Raw genomic sequence first — 15,475 nt, forward strand, 5'->3', positions numbered from 1 at the left:
ACTTGAGGGTCTGGAACACACTTGGGGTAGCCAGGTGGGCACTTGGAGGGGCACTCAGGGATTCTGAGGGACAGTTCGGGGTCTGGGGCAGCACTTGGGGGTCCAGGGGGGCCCTTGGAGGTCGTGGAGGGGAATTTGGGGCCCTTCGGGATTCGGGCAGGCCCTTGGGGGACTCGAATGGGACTCTCTGGGGCTAGGGGGGTGATGAGACTTGTAGGCGAGGGTGTCGTACAGTTTAAGAGGGCCGCGGAGCATCACGGGAGCTCTGGGCACAGCTGCAATGGCTCTCGGTGAAGCGCGGAGCATGACGGGGGATGAAGTCCCGGCTGCACGAGCGCCGCGGAGTAATGGGAGCCGTAGTCCCGGAAGTGGCTCAAACGGGGTGTTTGGTGGTCCTGGAAGGCACTTAGGGGACATTTTTACGTCTGGGCCGCGACTGGAGGTCCTCGGGGAAACTTAAACGGCTCGGGAGACCCTTCAGGGCAGCTCGGAAGCTCTAACGGGCCCCTTACCGCGCAGGGCACGGCAGGACTTTTAGCCGCAGGACTGTGTTCTGAGGGGCTCTGGGGATGCAGGGAATGAGAGGAGATGAATTCCCAGAAGTAGCTTTACCGGGCATCTGTGGGGTTGGGAGCACTCAGGGTGTCCGGGGAATTTTTGGGGAGTCCAGAATGGGCACTGAGGGAGCACGGACGGATCCTGGAGGGTCTGGGGAACACTTATGGGACAGATGGTGGCGGAAGCCGCGCGTTCCGTGGAGCGCAGGGCATGACGGGCGTTGTATTCCCGGCTCCAATGGTGCTATATGGGGCCGCAGGGCATGATGGGAGATGTAGGCAAAAAACATGGTGCAAATCTAGGCACCGCCCTCAGACCCAGATCCCTGGTGCTGTTTGGCTGCGGGCAGTGATGGGCGGGAGCCTCGGTAAATGGATGTTGTGTAGGCGAGAACAGCCTATTCACCTTCCTCCAGTTCCTCCCACTACAGCCCAGTTCATTCCCAGTACAGACCAGTATAACCTTAATCCCAAATTAATCCCAAGTAGAATCCAGTAGAACCTCAGTGCCCATCCAATTCCTCCCAGTACTGCCCAGTCCATCGCAATACACCTGAGTTAATTCCCAGCCGTTCCCAGTTCCTCCCAATGACATCCACAGGTCCCCAATCTTCTCTGCAATAACCCTAGTATCCCCATTATGTCCCAGTCCTCCCAGTGTCACTCCCAGTATGTCCCAGTGTCTCCCACAGCGTTCCCAGTGTTCCCCAGTATGTCCCCGTCCTCCTCAGTGTTTCCAAGGACAGTTTAATTTCTCTTGGTGGCCGTGGCAGCCAAACCCAGCAGTGGGGTCAGTGCAGTGCCCATGGCCACAGCCCCTTGCAATGGCCCCGTAAAGGTTGGCCTGATGATCCACCCTCACAGCTGGCCCAGGGCAGCTCTGCAGTGGCTTTGGTGGCACCTGGGGCTGGCACACACCTGAGCAGTGTGTCTGTTTGCAGTGGGGAAAATCAGGAGTTTCAGATTGCTTGAAAAACCCCCAAAAGTGAAAACCCCTCTTAGGCTGAGTGCAGCCAGCTCTACAAGCACAGCAGGTCCCAGGGGAGTGAGGACAGACAGGGTGGGGCTGGGCAATGTGGAGCAAGGTAGTCCACACTGGATCAGAGCTCCAGGCACAGATTCTGTGAGAAGGCCAGAGCTGCTGAGGAGCGACCCTGGGCCAATGTCAATCAAAGAATGCATCGATGACCTCTGCTCCAAGGAGAAATTTAAAAAAATACATCCTTTAAAATTGGAATGTGTATTTCTGACAAGTTCTTTGAAATCTTTCTCCATAACTGCACTAGGAAAAGTTTTATGATTCTCACATGGCTTTGATGATGTTTACAACAGACTCAGTGCCTGAGAGTGTCTTCAAAAACTTCTCAAGAACTCAAAATTAAATTGAAACTGAACTTCTAGTAGTTTTAATGAGTCCCACTGAGGGACACAACTGAGAATGTGTCCCCAGGTTCCAGGGACAGCAGAGCACTGGAGGCAGTGATGACAGCTGGGGACAAACAAGGCCAAGGTGTCTCTGGTGCTGAGCAAAGCTGGATGTGTTTGAGGAATGCCAAGGGCCAAGGCCTGAGCCCCAGCCCCTGGCCAGGCAGATGCTGTCCCTCCCTCCTTGCTCAGGGCTCTTGCCGGGATGGGCACTGGCATGTGGGGATGTGCAATGGCAAGGGCAGGAGCATGGAGCGGCCCCTGCCAGGCTGCTGAGCAGGGACAAGGAGGCAATGAGGCCCCAGGCCTGCAAGGGTCACTTGTCTCCTGCTCCTGCCTCAGGCCCAGGCCCAGCAGCCATGGCCAAAGTGCTGCCCAAGTTGGCTCTGGCAGGGCTGTCTTGCAGCTGCTGCACATGCCTGTGCCCTGTGCAGCTCAGGCTGTCCCACGGTGTCCCTGCCCTGCGCCTCTGTCCCTGCAGGCTGTCGGCATCCCCTGGCTGCCCCACCTGGCTGGCCCCTTCCTTTGCTGACAGCTCTGCCTCCTGCCTGCCTCTGCCTGCCCACACAAAGCCTGGGGCTGATACCCAAAGGCTTCATTCCATGTTTACCCTGCCTGTGAACTTTCAGCACAGGAACAAGACATGCAGGGGCTGCTTTCCCAGCGAGGGTGGAAGAGAAGAAGAAGACATCTGGCTCAAGGGTGCAGGGATAGAGAAAACAAGGAGTGAATCTGGGAATTTGGGGTGGGTTTTATGGAAATGAGTAAATTGTAATTCACATTTAGTGACTGTATATAAGCAACAGAGTGGTAGAATCACATGCCCATGTAAGGTTAGCAGTTATCCCTCACCAGACCTCAGGCCTGAATAAATGACAGCCTATGAAATAGCAAATTAGTGTTCAGGAGCCTTATTCTGATGTTTCAGAGATTTGTGACAGTGGGGCTTCACAGACCCAAGGAGTCAGCTGTGACACTGTGCAAGCTCATGGAACTAAGGGTCCATTGTGACACAGCAGAACCCCAAGGAACCAAAATCCATTTGGGCACATTGGGGCCACATTGAACCAATGGTCCATTGTGATAGTGCAGATCCAATGAGACCATTGTGACCCTGAGAAACCTCTTGGAACCAAGGGGCCATTGTGACACAGCAAGGCCTGGTGGGACCAATAGCCAGGAACAGGAGACAAGTGACCCTTGCAGGCCTGGGGCCTCATTGCCTCCTTGTCCCTGCTCAGCAGCCTGGCAGGAGCCGCCCCATGCTCCTGCCCTTGCCATTGCACATCCCCACATGCCAGTGCCCATCCCAGGAAGAGCCCTGAGCAAGGAGGGAGGGACAGCATCTGCCTGGCCAGGGGCTGGGGCTCAGGCCTTGGCCCTTGGCATTTCTCAAACACATCCAGCTTTGCTCAGCACCAGAGACACCTTGGCCTTGTTTGTCCCCAGCTGTCATCACTGCCTCCAGTGTTCTGCTCTAACTGGAACCTGGGGACACTTTCCCAGTTGTGTCCATTTGTGGGACTCATTAAAACTTCAAGAAACTTTGGAGAGGGATATTGACTTTGAATTCTTAAGTGATTTCAAGTCCTTGTACTCTGTCTGTGCTGCTGGGCTGGGCCGGCTCCTGGCACAGAGGCAGCTCCTGGCAAGGGCAGCAGAGCTGCAGAGAGACAGCTCTGGCCAGGAGCAGCTCCTCTGCCAGCCCAGCAGGGCTGGGGCTCTGCCTGCAGCCACCCAGGCACAGCACAGAGGAACAGAGAGAGCAGAAGCAGCCTAGGCTGGGAGGGTGATTGAGCTCTCGCTAGGGGATGAATCTTCACAGGATTTGAATGAATAATTCTCTGCCTCTAGGAAAGTTAAACTTCCATTCCTAGAGGCTTCTCCTAAGGCTGGCACATCCCACAGTTTCCATGATCTTTTGCAAGCCCTCACCCAGTTCCTCCTCTGCAGAGGCGGTGGCCATAGGGGAGAAAGGGCAGTATCTGCAGGCAGCAAGGGCAGGCAGCACAAGTGACAAAGAGGTTAAAGGGGTGGGGTGGGAGGACAGGAGAGACCCCATCAGGGGAGAAATCTGCACAGCCCCTGGACACGGTGAGTCTCTGGCTGCAAGGCAATGCAGGTGAGTTCCTGGAAGTGTCTCTGACAATGCCAGCACTGACAGGACCTGTCAGGGTGGCTCTCCTGGATGTCCTGGTGTGGAGCAGAACAAGCTCCAGAGCAGGGCTTCCCTGCTGCCCCCTCGGAGGCACAGGACAGGTCCCTGCAGGGACAGGCAGAGCTGCCGTGGGGCCGTGGGGTGGAGATGGGCTCTGTGAGCCCTGGCAGGGAGCGGAGCTGGGCAAAGGGAGACGCTGCTGGCAGCAACAGCCCCACTCAGCAGAGACACGGGCAGGGAGGGACAGGGAGCTGCTGCCACAAATGCTGGCCAGGGGGATGTGGCACCTCCCTGCTGTCCCTGTGGCTCAGGCACCTTCCCCCAGCAGCTCCTCCCTGGGCTCCTTTCCCATCCTAAGCAGAGCCCCTGTCCTCATCCCACGGGGGCTCGGCTGTGCAGAGCCCCTGCAGCAGCCAGAGCCCAGGGAAGGAAGGACAAGGCCCTGATTTCCATCAGTCTCTGTGTCCCTGCTGTCCCCTGGCAGGAGCATTGTGACATTTCTCTGCCATCTCCAGGTGCCTGTGCTGACCTTGTTGCCACCATTGGGTTTCTGAGGCAGAGCAAGGCTTTGGGGCTGGCAGGTGTCCGTCCAGGCCGGGACCCTTTGGATCCTGCTGTGGAGATGTGTCTGTGGGAGCAGAGTGCCCAGGTGCCCTCAGGGCTGTTCAGCTCATTCCCTGGGTGTCCTGCAGGGCTGCAGGGTGCTCTCCAGAAGGGCACAGCTCTCCTGTGCTGTCTCTGGGCTGCCTGGGATCCCCATGGAAGAGACAACTCAGTGGCAGGGCCAGGGAAATGCTGCTGGCAGCTGAACCTGGGCACTGCAATGATCCCTCTGTGCACCAGCCTGGCAGGAGAGAGCTGAGATCCTCATGAGGCCCTCTGGGAGAAGCCGAGGGCTCTGTCCATCTGCTCTCTGCCCAGAGCCCTCTGCCCTCAGCACTGCCCTGTTTCTCTCTAGGGGAACTCCTCTGGGTGTCTCTCCTTCAGCTCCAAGCTGCCAGCAAGGGGCAGCTGAGAACAGCCCTGATGGGCAGAGCTGCTCTCTTGTCCCTGCACTGAGAGTCCATCCCTGTGCCTCTCACACCCACGCGATTTCATCTGCAGTGCTTTAGAAATGTCAGGGATTTCAGACACCCACAACCACTCCTAACTGTAGCAGGTGCAGCTGGATGAAAAAAGACAAGGAACTTCTTCAGCTGAGTTCTTCAGATGGGCAAATTGCAAACAGCAGGACTGAAAAGCTTTCTGGTGTTTGACAAGTCCATTTAATTGGTGATCATCCAGCATTCTCAGTTGCCTCTCACTGGACAGGGCTAAGGAATCCTTTGGAGCCCATTTGTAAGTCCCTGCTCTCAATGCCTGCAAAACCCAGGGCCCAGGAAAGGGGAATGCAGAGAAGTGTTCCTAAAAAGAGAGACTCTGAATGTTGAATTGCTATGAGATATGTAATAGATTTTGCTCTGCATCTGGCCCAGCTCTCTCCTGCCTTTTCCTCCTCAGCAGAAAACCATTTCCTGAGGCAGCAAATGTCCAACAGCAGCTCCATCAGGCACGTCCTCCTGCTGGCATTGGCAGTCACGCGGCAGCTGCAGCTCCTGCACTTCTGCCTCTTGCTGGGCATCTCCCTGGCTGCCCTCCAGGGCAACGGCCTCATCATCAGCGCCGTAGCCTGTGGCCACCACCTGCACACGCCCATGTTCTTCTTCCTGCTCAACCTGGCCCTCAGTGACTTGGGCTCCATCTGCACCACTGTTCCCAAAGCCATGCACAATTCCCTCTGTGACACCTGGGACATCTCCTACTCAGGATGCGCTCTTCAGCTATTTCTGTTTGTCTTCTTCATTTCAGCAGAGGTTTCCCTTCTCACAGTCATGAGCTATGACCGCAACGTGTCCATCTGCAAACCCCGGCACTACGGGACCCTCCTGGGCAGCAGAGCTTGTGCCCACATGGCAGCAGCTGCCTGGGCCAGTGCCTTTCTCAATGCTCTACTGCACACAGCCAATACATTTTCCCTGCCCCTGTGCCACGGCAATGCCCTGGGGCAGCTCTTCTGTGATGTTGCCCAGATTCTACAACTCTCCTTCTCACACTCCTACCTCAGGGAACTTGGGCTTCTTGCTGTTAGTGCCTTTTTATCGTTTGCCTGTTTTGGGTTCATTATTTTCTCCTATGTGCAGATCTTCAGGGCTGTCCTGAGGATCCTCTCTGAGCAGGGACGGCACAAAGCCTTTTCCACCTGCCTCCCTCACCTGGCCGTGGTCTCCCTGTTCTTCAGCACTGCAGCCTTTGCCTACTTGAAGCCCAATCCCTCCATGTCTTCCCCCTCCCTGGATCTGGGATTGTCAGTTCTGTACTCGTTGGTGCCTCCAGCCCTGAACCCCCTCATCTACAGCCTGAGGAACCAGGAGGTCAAGGATGCTCTGAGGAAAATGATGACTGGATGGTTTCAGAATCATTAAACTGTCTCTTTTCTGTTGCAGAGCCTTTAGAATGTAACTCTTTACAATCTCAGACTTTTACCCTATTTGACCATTTTTTTTTCAGTAACTTCTTTGAATACTGTTGTTTTTTCTGCAAAATATTGTAGTAGCATTGTTTGCATTTCTGCATTAATATCTATATTATTTGAAGCACAAAGACTTACAAGCGGTCTGTTCCCAGTGCATTTAAATAAAAACAAGTGCCTGCCCCAATCTGGTTATCCAGGATTCTTCCTCAGCCCTTCTCTGTCCCTGCAGGAGCAGTGCCTGTGAGCAGAGGTGGCAGGAAGAGAGTCCCAGCACAGCAGCACAGCCAGGGACAATGGCCCTGCCTCTTCCCCGATCTGCTCTGCCCAACTCCACCCTGTCCTTGCCAGCCCTGCTGTGGCTGTAAGGCCGGAGTGCTCTGGCATCTTGGTCACTGTCCTGCTGCGTGTCCCTGCTGTGGCCACAGGCAGGGCCAGGCCATGGGCACTGCTGGGACACAGCTGGGCTCCAGCACAGCAGCTCCAGCAGCAAAGGGCATCTCCTGAGGGCAGGGCAGGGAGGCTTTGCTCCCCTCCAGAGCTGCTGTCAGCAATGTGCTCCAGGAATGCCCTGGCACAGCAAAGCCCAGGGCCTGGGGCTGGGGGGAGTGTGCAGGGGGGGCTCACAGCAGTGTCCTGGCACAGCCAGAGCTCCTGGCATGGACCTGAGGCAGCAGAAGAGCAGGGCCTGGGCTGTGTCTCTGTTCTGGGACAGCCTGGGAAGGTGCCCCAGGGCAATTGTCCCACACCAGCCCCTGCAACCACCATTGCCAGCACTGGCCTCTCCCCACCTGCAGGAGGTTGTTTGTCCCTGCAGGGAGGGACACCAAGTGACCAGGCCAGCAGGCCATGTTTGCTCTGTGCTGAGGAGATCTCAGCAGTGCATCCTGTGTGTGTGTGGGGAGATGAACCCCAGTGAGCACAAACACCATCAGCAGCACCCGGGGATGGCACAATTCCATGGAACAAACAGGGCCTTGAGGCCACTTCACTCTGAGAGTAACGTCCTCTGGGAAAACACCTGAATTCTTTGCTGGGTTGTGGTTAGGACTGCATGGAGAGAAATATCCCAGGCAGGGAGGCTCCAGGGAAAAATGCTCAGGGCAGCCATGGACTGCACAGAGAGACATTGGATAGAGTGAGGGTCTGTGGGGAGAAATCAGAGCTGCCTCCCTTCTGAACCAGTCTGAGGACCTGGACAGGGCTGTGCTGTGTTCTGGGCACTGACCTGGCACTGAGGGATGTGGAAAAGGCCTTTGGTGTCAGGGCTGTTGAGAAGGCTGGGCAGCGTCACTGTGGGACCTCTCTCCAAGCCCTTGGAAAGGCCAGAGCCATCCCAGAGGGTCCTGGGCACTTGGGAAGGGCAGACATGGAACCAGTCTGCACACAGGGCAGGGAGGGGCACTGGGAGAGTCACAGCCTGCTCAGGCTCAGCAGGGAAGGGGATGTGGCAAATCTTCCTGCAGCCATTCCAGGCACTGGCAGGACAGGGCAGGGACTGCAGAACCCACGTGGGAGGGAAAAGAAGGTGATGTTGTGTGCCCAGACTTCAGCCAGGCCTGGGACAGGGTCTGCTGTGGTCTCCTCAGAGCCAGACTGGAGAGAGCTGGGCTGAAGGAGTGGAACATGGGCTGGGTGGGAATTTGGCTGAACAATGAGGGTCAAATGTAATCCATGGTACAGAGTCCTCTTGGCAGCCACGCCCTGGTGACACCCCTCAGTGACCAGCCCTTGGCCACCACTGTGGAACATTTCTATCGTCTCTAAAATGGCATGAGATGTACTTTCAATTCCTTTATGGATGCTGCCAGATTGCAGGGAGTCTGTGACTGAACTCATCTAGTTAATGGTGACTGCAAAATATATCTGGGCAAGATGACTGAGTTGTGTAAATTTGTCTTGCCATCAGGCGCCAAGCAAGGCACAAGAAAGGGCAGAAAAAACTAATGCATCAGAAGAAAGGCAGTTCAATAGGCAAAAACCCAAATCCAACCAAAAAAATCCCAAACCAAATCAAAAAAACCAAAGCAAGATCCACCCACAACAACAGAAAAAACTCCTCAAACAAATCAACCACAAAAAGAAAAAGCCACAGAAGAAAAGCAAATCCTCAGGAAATCTCCTACCAGAAGAAAATGTTTGACCACCTTGTGGCAGGAGAGGATTCTGTATGTGTAGGTGCTGTTTTGAAAGAATAATGTCATAAAAAAATAATTAATCTCCTACCCTCCTTCTCCCCCCGCTTCTCTCAGATGATTGCTTATCATGGTGTGACACAGAATGGAACATCCCTTGGGTCAGTCCAGCCCAGCTGTCCCAGCCCTGTTCCCCAGGAACACTTGCCCACCCCAGGCCCATAGGCTGGGGGGTCGCAGACGCCTCATGCGGGGCGAGCACTGAGAAAGGGACAGGAGAACAGAACAACACAGCCTTGGAGAAACTGATTGAGGATGTACCTATCGCAAACAGAAGTCACACTAAATGCAAGCAGGATGCCAGCTCAGCTCTGCAAGGCTGACAAAGCAGAAGTTATGCAGAACAATAATATTGCCCTTTCTCAAAAGGAGGGTTCAAGGAACAGCCACCTAAAAAGGGCACTGGATGTTGAAGACAAAACCAAAGAACCATAAAAGGATTTGTGATAAGGTGTGCAACTGTGTCAAATAAACTCAAAGGAAGTGGGGATAGCTAATGGATACATAATCTGCGTGTGTGATAAAAACTCTGTTCATTCATAGCTTAATGCACTCCAATGGAGGGAGGATGGCCGAAGTGACCACCATGCTGTAATGAAGAATGCCTGCTTTCAAATACTCCAAACTCTGTTCAGAAGTTTCTATCCAGTGGGTTTCACTATCAGTGGTTTCCTTGACTCCCTTATGCCCCACAATTTCACAATGGCCCCTTGGTTCCATGAGGCCCTGCTGTAGAACAATGGACCCTTGGTTCCATTGGGTTCCGTACTGTCAAAATGGCCTCCTTGGTTCTGCACTGCCACAATTCTTTCCTTGGTTCCACGAGGCCTTGGTGTGTCACAACAGCCCCTTGGTTCCATCAACTGCCAGAGTGTCACCCTGGTCTCTTGGATCTGTAGTGTCAAAATGGACAATTGGTGACAAGCAGCCCCGCTGTGTCACCATGAATATTTAGTTCCATGGGGTCCCACAGTGTCACAATGGCCCCTTGGTTCCACGAGGTTCCACAGCATCACCACAGTCTCCTTGGATCTGCAGTATCTCCATGGACCATTGGTTCCATGTGGCCCTGCTGTGTCACAGTGGTTCCTTGGTTCCATGAAGCCCCACAGCATAACATTTGAATCTTGTTCCTGTGAGGTTCTGTACTGTCACCATGTTCTCCTTGGATCTGGACTGTAACAATGGACCGCTGGTTCCATGAGGTTCCATGATATCACAATGGTCTCCTTGGTTCCACAAAGTTCCATGATGTCTCAATGGTCTCCTCATGGTTCCACGAGGCCTTTCTTTGTCACAATGGACCCATGGTTCCATGAGCTTCCATGGTGTCACCATGGTCTCCTCAGATCCAGATTGTCACAATGGACAATTGGCTCCATGGGCCCTCCTGTGTCACAAAAAACCCTCAGTGCCATGAGGTTCTGTGGTGTCACAATGGTCTGCCTGGTTCAGCGAGGCCCTGGATTGTCACAATGGCTGCTTGGTTCCATGAGTTCCACAGCATCAACAATGGTCTCCTTGTTTCTACAGTGTCACAAAGGATCCTGGTTCCATGAGGTCCCTAAATGTCACTGGTCTCCTGGGTTCCATGTGGCCCTGCTGTGTCGACACAGCCCCTTGGTTCCATGAGTTTCTGTACTGTCAGCAATGGTTTCTTTGTTCCAATGAGGCCCTGATGTGTCACAATGGACCCTGGGTTCCATGAAGTTCTTCAGTATCACAATGGTCCCTTGGATCCATGAGGTCCCAGACTGTCACCATGATGTCATTGGACACACACTGCCAAAATGGGCCATTGTTGCAGCTGGAATAGCTGCTAATAAAGCCCAGGGTAGGGAAGCAAAAAGGGCATTTGCATGGTACCCACAGATGTTTAATTCAGCCGTGCGGTGAGATTTTCAAGGTCACAAGACAGGATTCCTGAGAGGAGTCCAGGTTTCTGTATCTCCAGAGGAAGGGGTTGATCAGTGCCATGGGGGCAGTACAAAGATGGGGCCAATGGGGGAATAGGGAGGGAGTGGCTGAGGGACACAGAACAAGGGGAAGGAGCCAATGGGGTCGCACAGCTTTTGAGGGAAGCTTCTTGTGTCTCCCTAACCCAGGGAATGCCTCTCAGGGTCTCCACAGCAGCAGAATGTCAAAACGGCCCCTTGGTTCTTTTGGAGTCCTCAGAATCCCAGTGACACCATGGCTGCATGAGGCCCAGCTGTGTCACACTGGCCCCTTGCTTCTATTGGGCCCCACAGTGTCACAATTCCCCCTCCCCTTAGTTCCATGAGGCCTCGCAAAGACACAATGGACCTCTGGTTCCATGAGACCCACATTGTTCCATGAATCCTTAGTTCCATGGGGATGTCCCATCCTTAGATCCTGTAGTGTCACAATGGGCCCTTGGTTCCATGGTGCCACACAGAGCCACAATTGCCCAACAGGGCCTCCTAGTGTTACAATGGACTCCTTGGTTCCATGGAGACACAAAATGCCACAATGGCCCTTTGGTTTCAGAAGGCCTCAAGGTGTAGAAATGGCCCCCATGGTTTCCTGCAGCCATGCTGTGTCACAATGGACCAGTGGTTCCATGATGCCCCAGAGTGTCACAATGGTCTCCTTGATTCTGCACTTTAAGAATCTCCCTTGGTCCAATGGAGCCCCACAGTGTCACTATTGTGCCCTTGGTTGAATGAGGCTTTGCTGTTTCACAATGCTCCTTTGGTTCCATGAGGCCTCATGCGTCATAATGGTCTCCATGGTTCCATGAGGCATTCCTGTGTCACACTGGCCTCTTGGAGGAGGAATCATGTTTTGGTCATGGATGCTTGAATGAGAAGGCCAGTTCTTTTCCATTTGAAGAAAAGCCCAGAGCCCCAGGGTTTCAGGTGAACATGAGCAGAGTCTCAACATGCCAAGGGCAGTTGGACCAGTCAGGCCAAGCCAACCAGATCTGTTCCCTGTTACCTTGTTTCCATGGGGCCCTGCAGTGTCACAGTGGTGGTTTCATATTGGATCCTTGCTTCCATGAGGCCCAGATGTGTCACACTGGCCTCTTGTTTCCATGAGGCTCCAGTGTCACAATGGTCCCTGCCTTCAATGAGGATTTACAGTGTCACAGGGGTCTCCTTGGTGCTGCAGTGTCACAATGGACCCTTGGTTCCATGGGGACTCACAATGTCAGAGGAGTCTTCTCTTTGGTTCCATGTGGCCCTGCAGAGCCCCTTGATTCAACGAGGCCTCCAAGTGTCATCATGGCCTCCAGGATTCCATGAGGCCCCACAATGTCCCAATGGACATTGGTTCCATGGGGTCCTGCACAGTTCCATGAATCCTTAGTTCCATGGGGCCCGGCAGTGTCACAATGGACCCCTTGGTTCCATGGTGCCACATGGCGTGACAACTGCCCCTTGGCCTGCCAAGACTCCATAGTGTCACAATGGTTCCTTGCTTGCATGAGATCTTGTAGAGTCACAATGGTCTCCATGATCCCATAAGGCCTTGCAGTGTCAAAACAGACCATTAGTTTCATGGAGCCCCACAGTGTCACTATGGTCCCCTTGGCTCCACAAGGCTCTGAAGTGCCACAATGGCCCTTTAGTTCCACAAGGCCTCCAAGTGATAAAATGGCCTCCATGGTTCCATGAGGCCTTGCTATGTCACAATGGACCTTTGGTTCCATGAGCCCACACAGTTTAACAAGGGACCCTTGGTTCCATCAGGACTTGCTGTGTCACAATGGACTTGAGCTCTCACACTTCCAGCAGCAGTCTCCTTGGTTCTGCAGTGTCACCATCGACCCTTTGTTCCATGAGGTTCCGCAGGAGAACATGGTCGCCTTGGTTCTGTGAGGTTCTGCAGTGTCAAAATGGACCCATGGTTCCACCAGGCCTTGCTGTGTCACAATGGCCCCTTGGTTCCAAGAGGTTTCTCAGGGTCACAATGGTCTCCTTGGATCCGCAGTATCACAATGGATTATTGGTTCAATGTGGCCCCAGTATGCCAAAATGGATTTTGGTTTAATGGGGTTCTGCTCTGTCACAATGGACCCTTTGTTCCATGGGGTTCCACAGTGTCACAGCAGACTCCTTGGGTCTGTCAGCCTCTGCTGTCACCAAATGTCCAAAATATCAGAATAAGGCTCCTTAACACTAAGTTGGTCTTTATTAGGGCATCATTTATTCAGGTCTTAGGTGCAACATGGGATAACTTCTAAACTTACATGGACATGAGATTCTCCCAGGATGTTGCTTATATACAGTCCCTGAATGTGAATTACAATTTACCCATTTCCAGAAAACCCACCCCAAGTTCATAGATTCACTCCTTGTTTTCTCTATCCCTGCACCCTTGAGCCAGATGTCTTCTTCTTCTCTTCCAACCATCCTCGCTGGGAAAGCAGTCCCTGCATGTCTTGTTCCTCTGCTGAGAGTTCACAGGCAGGGTAAACATGGAATGAAGCCTTTGGGTATCAGCCCCAGGCTTTGTGTGGGCAGGCAGAGGCAGGCAGGAGGCAGAGCTGTCAGCAAAGGAAGGGGCCAGCCAGGTGGGGCAGCCGGGGGTTGCCGACAGCCTGCAGGGACAGAGGCGCAGGGCAGGGACACCGTAGCACAGCCTGGGCTGCACAGGGCACAGGCATGTGCAGCAGCTGCAAGACAGCTTGGCCAGAGCCAACTTGGGCAGCACTTTGGCCATGGCTGCTGGGCCTGGGCCTGAGGCAGGAGCAGGAGACAAGTGACCCTTGCAGGCCTGGGGCCTCATTGCCTCCTTGTCCCTGCTCAGCAGCCCTGCAGGGGCCGCCCCATGCTCCTGCCCTTGCCATTGCACATCCCCACATGCCAGTGCCCATCCCGGCAAGAGCCCTGAGCAAGGAGGGAGGGACAGCATCTGCCTGGCCAGGGGCTGGGGTTCAGCCCTTAGCCCTTTGCATTCCTCAAACACATCCAGCTTTGCTCAGCACCAGAGACACCTTGGCCTTATTTGTCCCCAGCAGTCATCACTGCCTCCAGTGTTCTGCTCTAATTGGAACCTGGGGACACTCTCTCAGTCGTCTCCCTCAGTGGAACCCGTTAAAACTTCAGGAAAGTTAGAAGTTTCAATTTAAAGTTTGAGTTCTTGAGAAATTTTCTGAACACCCTCTTAGGGACTGAGTCTGATGTAAACACTAGAGCCACAAGAGGCTCATTAAAATCCTTGTGCTTTTTCTGTGCTACTGAGCTTTAAAGGTACAGCTCTTCCAGGACCAGCTCCTCTCCCAGCCCAGTAGGGCAGAGGGCTCTGCCTGCAGGCACTGAGGGGACAGGAGCCAGGCAGAGACAGGCTAAATGCAATCAGGATTGCGAAGACATTGAGCTGAGACTTCACTTGCGGAAACATCTTTCACAGCCCTGTGCATGGTGAGTGTGTGGGTGCAGGGCAATGTCCCCTGTGCTCCTGGAGGGATCTCCTGAAGCCAGCACAACTCACAGCCTGGGGGATGTGTCAGGAGGACGCTCCCAATTTCTCTGTGGCACAGGAGCAGGAAGAGGAGGATGTGCTGCAGAGCAGGGCTGCCCTGGGCACCGTCAGAGGGAGAGGGCAGGATGGCTCCTGCTGCCAGGGACGGCTGCAGGGGGTGAAGCGGGGGCTGCAGCCAGGGCTGCCCAGGACTGTCCTGCAGAGCAGCTCCTGCAGCCCTCAGGGCTCTTGGCCAGCCCAGGGCATGTGCCACCTGCCAGGGGCAGCTTTCAGCCTGCCTGGCAGCTCCCCATGGACCCTGCAGGGGAAAAGTTGGAGGTGGAAGGAGCCACCCCCATCAGGGCAGATTCCTCCTGCTCTGGAGATGGTGCTGCATGGCCAGGGCTGCTCTCAGCTTTCTCCTCAAGTAAAGGGAAAGGGGCTGTCAGTTTTGGCTGTGTCACTGACACTCCTGCACTGTCACCCTGGGCATCAGCAGATGGGCCTCAGCTCTCCCTCAGAAATGGCCTCCTCAGCCTCCTCTCCCTACAGACAGCAGCAGCAGCAGCACCTTGACTTGCAGCATCTCTGTTTGTCTGGCCTGCCCTTAAGGCCCTGCTGCCAGGGAGATGCCCCTGGGCAGTGCCCTGTGCTGGGAGGGGTCTGCAGGGCAGAGCTGAGCCCCCAGGGCTGGGCTGGGCTGGGGCAGCAATGGCAGGGACAAGGCTTGGATAGAGAGAAACAGCTCCCAGCAGGCACAACTCCAGGAGGCAGAGAACCAGAGCAACCTTTTGTATTCCTTCCTGTCCAGCTGCACAGGGAAAGACACAAGGGTTTGAAGAAAATTATTTTTAAACTGGAGTGTTCAAAAAGTCCACTTTATTTTTCAAGACATTTTTAAGTGCAGGCACCCTGAAACAGAGGAGTTGTAATTATCAAAGGACTCTTGTGTGAGGTCTAGTACTGTGTGCACTGGGGCACAGAGAGCGCTGTTTTCTTGGGGTCTCCCCAGTTTTCAGCCTGAGAGCAATGGTAAAGATGAGGCAGGAGCTCAGCAGCACAAACTCAAAATCAAAAAAATGTTTGGCAAAATTCCCTCATGGGAAGAGAAGTGATTGTGCACTGATTCCAAATAAAATACATAGGATTGACTCAAAGAAATGCATTGCATTTCTCTATGTCTTCTTTCAACAGTCGACTACGA

This window comes from Melospiza melodia, unplaced genomic scaffold (genome assembly GCF_035770615.1).
Source record: "Melospiza melodia melodia isolate bMelMel2 unplaced genomic scaffold, bMelMel2.pri scaffold_34, whole genome shotgun sequence".
Taxonomy (NCBI): Eukaryota; Metazoa; Chordata; class Aves; order Passeriformes; family Passerellidae; genus Melospiza; species Melospiza melodia.